Below are 9745 nucleotides of genomic sequence, written 5' to 3'. Positions count from 1 at the left end.
TGTGTATTATCAAATGACACAGAGTGAAACAATGAATGTGGTGTTAGTATTAAAAGCAAATGTGTAAATAAGTAATGCTTTGCATTACTCTGAGTGCAAGCAGCAAAGTATTTGACCAGTCAGATCCTTCCCAGGTGGGATGAAAGGTGAAATGGTGTTTAGGTTTTATTAATTGTATTAATGTCCCTTTGGACATTATTTGAAATCCATGTGAATAAAGATTTAGTATTGAATATAATAAAAACCTAATAAAAATACTGACATCACTATGAATTGCTCAACCAGTGAGGTTGGTAATTCATTTCTGAGTGTTGTGTTTTATGCGTGTTGTAAGATTTAATCACTTTGAGCATGATGTTTTTAATGGAAGTGAAGGCAATCTGAAAATGTATGCAATGATGTCAACATTGACTACATATACCCACCATTCTTGGCAACTTAACAGTGAATTGGATAATGCAAAACCTATTAATGCATTTACTGTATACACAAACCTTTCTGTCATTGTACACAAATGAAATTGCGCTGAGATGAGATTAGTGAAGCTGAATAATACATACGTGATTAATTTGCAAACGCATTGGGTAATATCAAGCAATATTTTACACTGGCACAAAATTTGTTGGAGAATTTACTCCTGGAAGTATACCACATATCTGACCATATGTACATTCCAACCCAACTGCTTAACTTTGTCTTGCCAGGACTGTTAGGTCTTCAGGAAGACAACATCAGGAGTTTTAAATTGGATACTGTGCTATTCAACGAAAAAGAATAGGGCTTGCATTTCTATGTATTCATAAAATGTTTATGAGCTTGTCTTCAAGATTCAGTTAATTTCTAATCAGGATTATGGTGTTCAACTATACTGTAGAATTTGTTTTAGTGTTCAGAATTCCTTATTTTTTATATACAAAGTTTGCTCCAGTACACATCTGCAGATAGGACTTCTTCAAATACTCTTCAATTAGTATAACTGACAGAATGAAGCAATTTTCAAAGCATTCTGCATCACTTCATTCACCGAGAGTGTACAGTGACCGCCTGGGAAATTTGTCAGTTTTGAGACGGCGCAACGCTCACCACAACTCGTGGAATGGCATGACTCTTTTTAATCAATTTGTGGGATGACTGACCTCCTTAGATTTTGGCCATTTTACGAATAGAATCTACAGGGAGCCTTTGCTGGTGCCTTGCTCTGCCTCTCTTTTCATTAGCCAGCTGCCTTTTGCTGTATGTCCTCTTCAGCTATGACAGAATTCTGCAGCTTGGCTTAGCTTCTCTCTTCCATCATACTGTACTGTTGCTCTCTTCCATCTGTTCCTTTAGCTTCGCATTAATGTTTCAAAACCCTTGCTCTTACTACCATGTTGACCGGCCATTGGTATTCTCATTCTGTTTAATCTCTCTTTATTTTTTCCCCCTCACACTTTTTGTTCTCCTGATTTCCTCTGCCGACAAGGTTAGTTCATTAAAAATGAATTACAGAATTAATCATTACTAAATTAATGAAACCCTTGATCATTCAATAAACACTGCTCTGAAATAGTAAGACCTCCATCAAAGAACGACTTTCCATCTCTTACATTTGATTTCAATAGAGGCATACAGCTGCAATTATTTTCTAAAGGAAAGTTTGTAGAATGGCAGAATGTGGTTAAATATTGCTGCTTGATGAGTAATGTAAATTAAATTATCTTCTTTGGGGAAAAAACACAATGTGATTTTTAGCTCTCATTAGAGTTCAGGAGAGAGAAAATCACTTTTCCTGTACACAGTGAACTGAGAGTAATTATGTCAAGATCTCATGTTGTGGGTGCTGCTGTTGTAATGAATTCTGCAGCACGTGAGATTTGAGGGGGACTGGACATGCTCTGTAGCGTTGGGAACTGCAGCACGCAGAGCAGAGATGCGACTAAGATCACGTTTCCACACAAGTAATGGACTGCCTGCAGGCAGCAGTGCTCCTTTTCATTACGGAAGCTGCTTCACATGTTTTTTAATGCAATGAATGAGGAATCATTCAAATTGACTCTGCCATGCCCTGTTTCAAGGGGAACCTCTTCATTGTGGTGTTCACATTGTCTTATGTTTGCATTGAAAAGTACTGGTATACAAATCCACTCCATCCCTCATCCAGAACAGGCATAAAAAAATATTATTGTAAATTGTCAGGTTGACAGACACAAACCTTTCATGAACCAGTTTCTTAGACTAGAATGTGCCTAAAGTCGTTATGAGACACAACGCATTAAGAGGCAATCTTTTTGATTCTGTTACAGGGTGTTCTTTAGAATGAGCCTGTTGTAAATCTGCTTCCTTAGCCATGATTTTGTGAGCTGATTTGCCTGAAAGGCAATATAAGAAATAATTTCTTATTCCTCCATTATTCTCTTGGAAAAAAGACAAAAAAGCAAAACATTGTCTCAGTTCTTCTTTTGAGGGTGTGATCTTAGCAGTTTATTTTCCTGTGTTTTCTGGGGTTCCAGGAAACAGAGTAGCTGAAATTGAATGATGACTCATACCCAGAGGATAATGGATCACATTAGAGACAAAGAGCAGCTTTTCTTTTAAAGGGCCTAGGACAAAAATCCATGCAATGCACAGCCTGTCTCTGCACTGCTAATCTACATTACTCCTTACCTAAAAATAGACTTTGTCTACACACTCTGTGTGCATATTTGTACGCAGAATGCTTTGTGGAGTACATAATGGCTAAAACCCCAACAAACGTATATCATATGTATGTAACTTGTAACAGTGTGCCAAGCAGATTAATTATTCACCAGCAGGTGGTTTTAATTTCACAGAGAATAATGGAATAGCCTCCATGAGCCTCAATGTCACTTAAGGGAATCGAGCTTTAAATAATCAAAACTATAAAAGCTTCTAAATGCCTCCTTGGGAAGTGCTTCTTCAAACCTTCTGAGAGAGTATTGTTAGCTTGGTCTGACACTGTCACTCATTTAACCTGAACAGACACACTTCTGTTCTCTTGTGCTGGAAGTGTCTATGGATAAAAGTGTCTGATACATTTCATTATATCATTTACCATAAAGGGAGAACAGTAAAAATTACCCAGATGTTGCCCAGACACACTGTAATCAAGTCAGGTGTGCAACTGACATCAGTGTCATACACACTACTGAGGAGGTAGACCATGGAAATCAGGCCAGGGCAATCAAACTAAATATTTGATGTAATATTTACTTTGTTAGATTGGTTAAATTACTGTTTGAATGACTTTAATGAATTTGCACATGAATTTGCAGAAATTCCCATTATCCTAACTGCTTCCAAGAACAATGCAAAAATAGGTCCATGTGATATGAAATAGAAATGCAGTTCACAAAGACATTACAGACTATAGTTTTGACTAAGGTGAGACGCATACTTCAACACAAGCATCAGTTAAACTGTGAGAGAATCTCAGGTAAAGAGGGCTTAATGCACCTCTGCAGTCCATCCCGCTGTGCAGTTTGAGGATAATGGTCTCAGAAGGTATAGTTCATGTGGGGTGGATTTCCCTTGAAAGGCCTGAGGTGCTGAGCAACACATCTTCAGTGGGGATGAAGTGTTCTTTTTGGGAATGCGGGATTTCCTCAGCCTGTCTCATCTCTTTGTACAGCGTGTGCTTTACACTCCAAATAACTTATCAATGCTCTTCTTCAGCTCATGACTCACAGGAAGTGTCCTTTTGCCCCAGAGCATCACGGTAATGATCTGTCTCACTTCACCTTTGCTTAATTTATCTCGCCAAATTAATTTAGCGATTCGCTTTGAAGAATTTGATCTCCTTTCCCCAAAAAGCAACTGTGAAGGGAATACGTAATTCCTGGGAATCTGTTAGGAAATAAAATGGAAGCGATGAAGTGGATAAGGGAAAAGGAATGCGAGACACTTTCCCAGATTAGCAGATGCAGAAGTCAGTGGTGCTGTGGACTGAGCAGAAGGGGACTTCAGGGAAAGCAGAAAGTCTCTGAGAGAGAGGTGAGAGCCCTGAACTGCTAACAGTCTGGCCAGAGCAGCAGGCAGAGGGGCTAGTCCAAGCAGCAATTAAGACAAATATGGACATTTGAGAGAGAGAGAGCGAGAGAAAGGGAGAAAGATGGAGAGAGGGGTAAAGAGAGAGAGAGAGGGTAGAGGGGAGAAAAGGAAAGATGGGATAATCCAGGGTGAGTCCAATTCCAGCACCATGGACAGATCCATTAGCAGACCCACTGATTTCCATGCTCTTGCTTTTAAAACTTAGTGGATTCTGACGAGAAAGACATTAGCATAGTTTCCTGTAAAAGAAGAGAAACAAAATACTGAGTAAAGGGAACATCCTTAGCCTCTGATCACATTTGGAGGGGAGAAATAGTCTTTCATGTTGAACACACTTCATATATCATAGTGCTGTTTTGTCTAATAAACTCAAAGATGAAAAGCTTCTTCTTTTCATTCAATTTGACACATCATGCTGATGACTGGAGGGGTCATTTTTCACCATGCACTCGTGCATTTCAATCACAAAAAGGCTCATGCTGTATAAAATAGAGCTGAACTAACTGGAACAGGTCAACTTCAAAACAATCAGTGGTAATGGGATTCGCAAACAGCTCTCCAGGTTGCTGAATAAGAAAATGGTCCAAACCCCCTCTCTTGGGAGGAGTTCAATTGGTGTTCAGCTTGTACTTCAAATGCCCTTTCAACTCTGCGTGATTGCTGTTTACCATGACAAAGAACAATACTGAAAACAAATTGGATCTAAATAGCCCTGTGATTTACAAAATAGTAATTTATACAAGCTGTCCTCAACATCTCAAGGTGTGCAAACATCATTAAATATCATTTGTTTTCCATCCACTTTAGCTGGAGCAATAAATCAGGAATGAATTGAAGTCATTGTGTTGCTAATTAAATTCAGTGATCAATCATTTTTTCCATTAGACAGTGACAGAAAATTTTGACATGTTTCTGTGGTGTTATAAAAAATAGTCCAACCATTCCAAAAGGTTACGATGTGTTAGTCTTAATACAATTGTTCCTTTCAAAAAAATTCTCATCGGTATACTAATCCTACTTCCTTCAAGGTAAATGCAGAAGTGCACTTTACATATATGAGTAAAATGGAAATATGAAGATGTCATGTGCAGCAGCAAGAGTGATTTCATAAGTTTGAAAAACACTTCTATAGAACACAAAAGGAAAAAGCATGGAATAATTTAAAAACTCAGGTGGTCGTCTGACTACCAGGCAGTAGGAAAGGGGCTGGGCCTCAATTGTTGCTGGCTGAAAGCATTCCTCCCATGATTACAAGATAAAACATGAGCCTCAGCTAACATAAACATAGAAGAAATCTTTGGCTGTTAAAGCAAATAGCCAGTAATTTAATCACCATAGCTTCCTATTGCTGATCTACCAGCCCTCTTTCTAACCAGTGTCTGAATCTTCATTTCTGTGGGGGAAACACGACCCTCTGGAACTTCCACCAGGTGCAATCTATCTGCTGGCAAGATGAGCATAAACAGAATTCAGAGGGAATATTAATTAAATATAAATAGTTGATACTTTCTTGAGTGAAGTAAAATAGGGAAAATGGACAGTTTTTTTAAGGTGATTAAGTTAATTTAAGTTAACTAGGATATTAAAAATTAGAACTTTACATGTGAACAAATACAGTGCCTTAAATATGTTAAAGTAATACTCTTGTCTGCCCTTGAATGGGAAGGGCATTTGTCTCATGCCCAGGCTGAGCCCTCCCACCTGGGCTGAAATTCACCATGTCATCAGACAATGATCAGGAGCCCAGAGCAGCTGAACAAATGGGCTTTGTTCTGCTGGGTATACAGGTTGGGCAGGGTCTCCTCTTGTCACAACTCTCAGGCACCCTATTATTTTTCTTAGGCCCCTGTGAGTTGCTCAGATGACATAAGTGGAGTGGAGCCTATCCTCCAATTGGTACCCACTTCACTGTGGTGCTTCCCTGAACATGAATGAATTAATGAACATGTCAACACACGCTTGTCTACCAGTAGGTGTTTGGTGTTTCGTTTTCCAGAAAAGCACACTACAAGCAAAAACAAGCACAGTACAAGAGTACAGCCTTGTGAAAGAATACATTTGGCTTTATATTAAATTTTAACTCGTAATTCATTATTTTTAAATGGTCAATAGTCCATTTTCAATCAAAAAGCTGCAAGCAAGTTGGCTGAGTTTCCTCTGATACTGGACCTATCATTTGCTCCATTGATCCCTGCCTTAATGTGAAATTGGGGACTCTGAAAAGATAAGGGTCCCCATGCCCATCTCAATTACACAGGTGCACTAAGAAGCATATACATACATATTACTCTGTTACGTATATGGGTCCTCTGCACCTGAGGGACTGCCACAGAAATGGAACATGCCATCAATTTCACCAGTCCCCTGCTTCTCCGTGCAATTATGGACTGATTGAGCATGTGAGTGTGTCTGTGCATGTTTTCACACTCTGAGTGTAATAGCTGAGCAATCATTTCATTCCCCCAAAACTATACAAAAGCAATTACCTTTCCAAGGGTTTAAGTGTAGGGGAAGGGTCATGTGATCTGTTAGTTTTCTCTGGAGACAGGGATTGAAGATGCAAGGAGGCTGATTTTATTTCAGCAGATAAACCAGCTCCTGTGCGCTCTCTCTCTCTCTCTCTCTCTCTCTCTCTCTCTCTCTCTCTCTCTCTCTCTCTCTCTCTCTCTCTCTCTCTCTCTCTCTCTCTCTCTCTCTCTCTCTCTCTCTCTCTCTCTCTCTCTCTCTCTCGTGCACTTACACATCACATTTATATTCCACGACTGATTTTCAAATAGTTATTAATTCCCCCCCTCCTCCTCTACCACCATGAGGTATTGAGATAGGATAGATAAGAATGCTTTGAGACGAGAACAGTGTATTTACGATCTGATGGGCAGGTTAGGACATTTTGGAGGGGGAGGGCATTGGCATCTAGTTCCAAGATTTTGTTAAACTAATGCCTTAGGAAAAAATGAACTGTGGATAATAACAAAGTCTGGACAGATACAAAATTATATGTTTGTAAATATGAAAAAGAAATGACAGCACCATAATGAAAGGGATGGGAATGAAAATATTTGTCCTTTCTGTACCATACTGAGTGGCACATTAAACCATTTCCGCTATTCACTATGCTGAATGATGGGTAGCAGAGTGAAATATTCCACCATATTAGTTAAAATGAACAAGTTACCACATACAAAAATGCAAAACCGCCCTTATCATCCATCTACAGGCTACTGCAGTGCAATATATCAAACTAACCACTACACTAAACTCTAGGGGAAACTCCAAATGAATCTGTGCTTTTGGAATAGTTGCCGTTATTGTGCAAAGAAAATGGGCTGACTCTTACATATTTAATGGAACTGTAAACACATTTATAACCTAGTCAAGGACATAAATGAGCACTTAAAATTCTAGTCCCCTTTCTGTGTACAACATATAAGCATGGAGACTGAAAAAAGGTAACACATCATTGGTCCAAAAATAATTTTAACAGTATTAACTAACTATAACTAGAATGACTATGACAACTAAGACAACTTTCATTGCTGTTTATGCCATTATGGTACAATCCAATACCGTAACACCTCTCATCCCCACTCCACAGATTTGTTTTAATTGCAGCACAACATATACTGTATTGCTACATGGGGAGCAGCAGGTTTGGAATGCTGTTATGTAAAATGAGAGGATGACTGAAACTTTTGAGAGTGAAAGTTAACTTTTGTAAGTAAAAGACATTTTTGAATTCCATGCCAAGAGCCAATGCAATAGACCTTTCTCACAGAAAAGACACAAATCGCATCAGCGGTATGGTAGAACAAAAGCTGGAGACTCCAATATGCCTTCCAGTGTGGGATCTAATTGGCTTTGTGTTTCCTCAGAGAAATGTTTTACTGCTGGACAGTTCTTGTGTATGAATTACAACTGGGTACATTAATAAAAAAAAAGCCCTACCTCAAGTTTGCTACTGCAAGCAACCTCAGGCCACTACAAAGTACGATCCCTTTGTCAGACTCAGTCAAAAAAAGAACCATTATAAAAATACCTTGTTCATAATTGTCTCAAGGTGAAATGGATGGGATATTCTAAATGGAGTGCCTCAACAACCAGGTGTGAACCCAACACACTGAAGAAAGGTCCAGTGAGACCACACTATGCTACATGTACAGTGCTTTGTGACAGTCTTGATTGTAAAAATGTGCCATGACAAAGTTTTTTGATAATTTTGATTGAATGCTCTGTGTTTCAGAGCTGAGGATAGAAATAAGCTGTGTTGTTCTGAATAACATTCAAGAAGCTATTGAAGAGACACAAGCCATATTTCTGAGAATTTCTTTCATCATCTTTCAATATGTTTTAACAATAGCAATCTTTTTATGCACTTTACACAAATGCTTTTACTGTGTAGATACCTTTTGAAATTTTACATCTGGAAAAGAAGCCTGTATGCTGAAATGTGGCTGAGTCTGACAAAGATTACTTCATTCTCACGATGAAATGACTCATGAAATGTACAGTTCAGGAAAGGGAAAAACAAAACACATGCTGGAAATAAACAGATGAATGAATAAATAAATAAAACTTGTTTTTTGGGGGAAAGAGACAGCAAATGGGGACACAGCTGCCATAAGGAGTGATGCATTTTATGGGGGGAGAGCGACTCATTATCAGCGAGAGCGTATAAATCTGGGGAGAAAAATTATGAAGGAACCAATATGACTCCTGGTGACTTATTGTACCACGGTGCATCTGTGGGCTGAAGCAGGGAGGAGATGGTTCACTCATGCACTGTGGGTGACAAATCACGTCTGCCGAAGGGAGGAAAGGACACCCGAAATATGGCGCCTCATGTGCAGAGGGGGGTTTACAGCTCCAGTTATGAGAGGCGATTGATTACGACGGGGCTTGTAGTGACAAATGACATTTAGGAGACGCGCACCTGGAGCTTTGCTTCTCAGACGGCACTTTTTTATTTTGTGCCGAGTGGGCGGAGGGCAGGCAGGGGAGCAGAGTCGCCCACAGTCTTCTCAAAGGGGAAAATGAATAAAGACGCAAAGGGAAATGTGATTTCATATGGGCTTCTCTATGGTTATTTTGCTTGAGGGAATACAGTTATCAAAAAATATGTAAATGTATTGACTATGATAGATTTTAGAAAAATTGTAGTAAATTTCAATTAGCTGTGCCTGTGTTGACTCCTACCAGCTTGACTACATTAGTTATGTGTGATTTGGAATCGCAGTAGAAGTAATCGGTGTGACATTTTCCATAAAACCAAATCATGTAGACAAATAATGTCCCATCACTGCAGTATTCTGCCTTTGTTTGTTAGCTGTGTGGCCTTGAGAGCATAATTTATTTAGAATGAATTTAGACACACTGTACATGGTGACACCATAAGCCAACACAAGTGAGGCAGATTTTAATATTAAAGTGCTAATTTACCCTTTTATGTAAATACCCTAGAAGAAATGCAATGAGGCAGATTAATCAGTAACGATTTGGTAAGCAACAGTTCATGCAAGCACAAAAAGGAAACTAAACACCAGTTAAGAGAGAGCAGATTTCAGGTTGAAGTCAATACTACAGAATGAGATGTTAAACTAGCAAAACACCATTGGAAAAGGTCGCTTTTGTCCCCTGAGGCACTTTCCTGACAAAAAACCTGGATCGCTAAAACGCAGGTAAACATGCAGGTGTTTTGTTG

The sequence above is a fragment of the Megalops cyprinoides genome, chromosome 18, assembly GCF_013368585.1.
Source record: "Megalops cyprinoides isolate fMegCyp1 chromosome 18, fMegCyp1.pri, whole genome shotgun sequence".
Lineage (NCBI taxonomy): Eukaryota > Metazoa > Chordata > Actinopteri > Elopiformes > Megalopidae > Megalops > Megalops cyprinoides.
Note: the sequence above shows the minus strand (reverse complement) of the source record.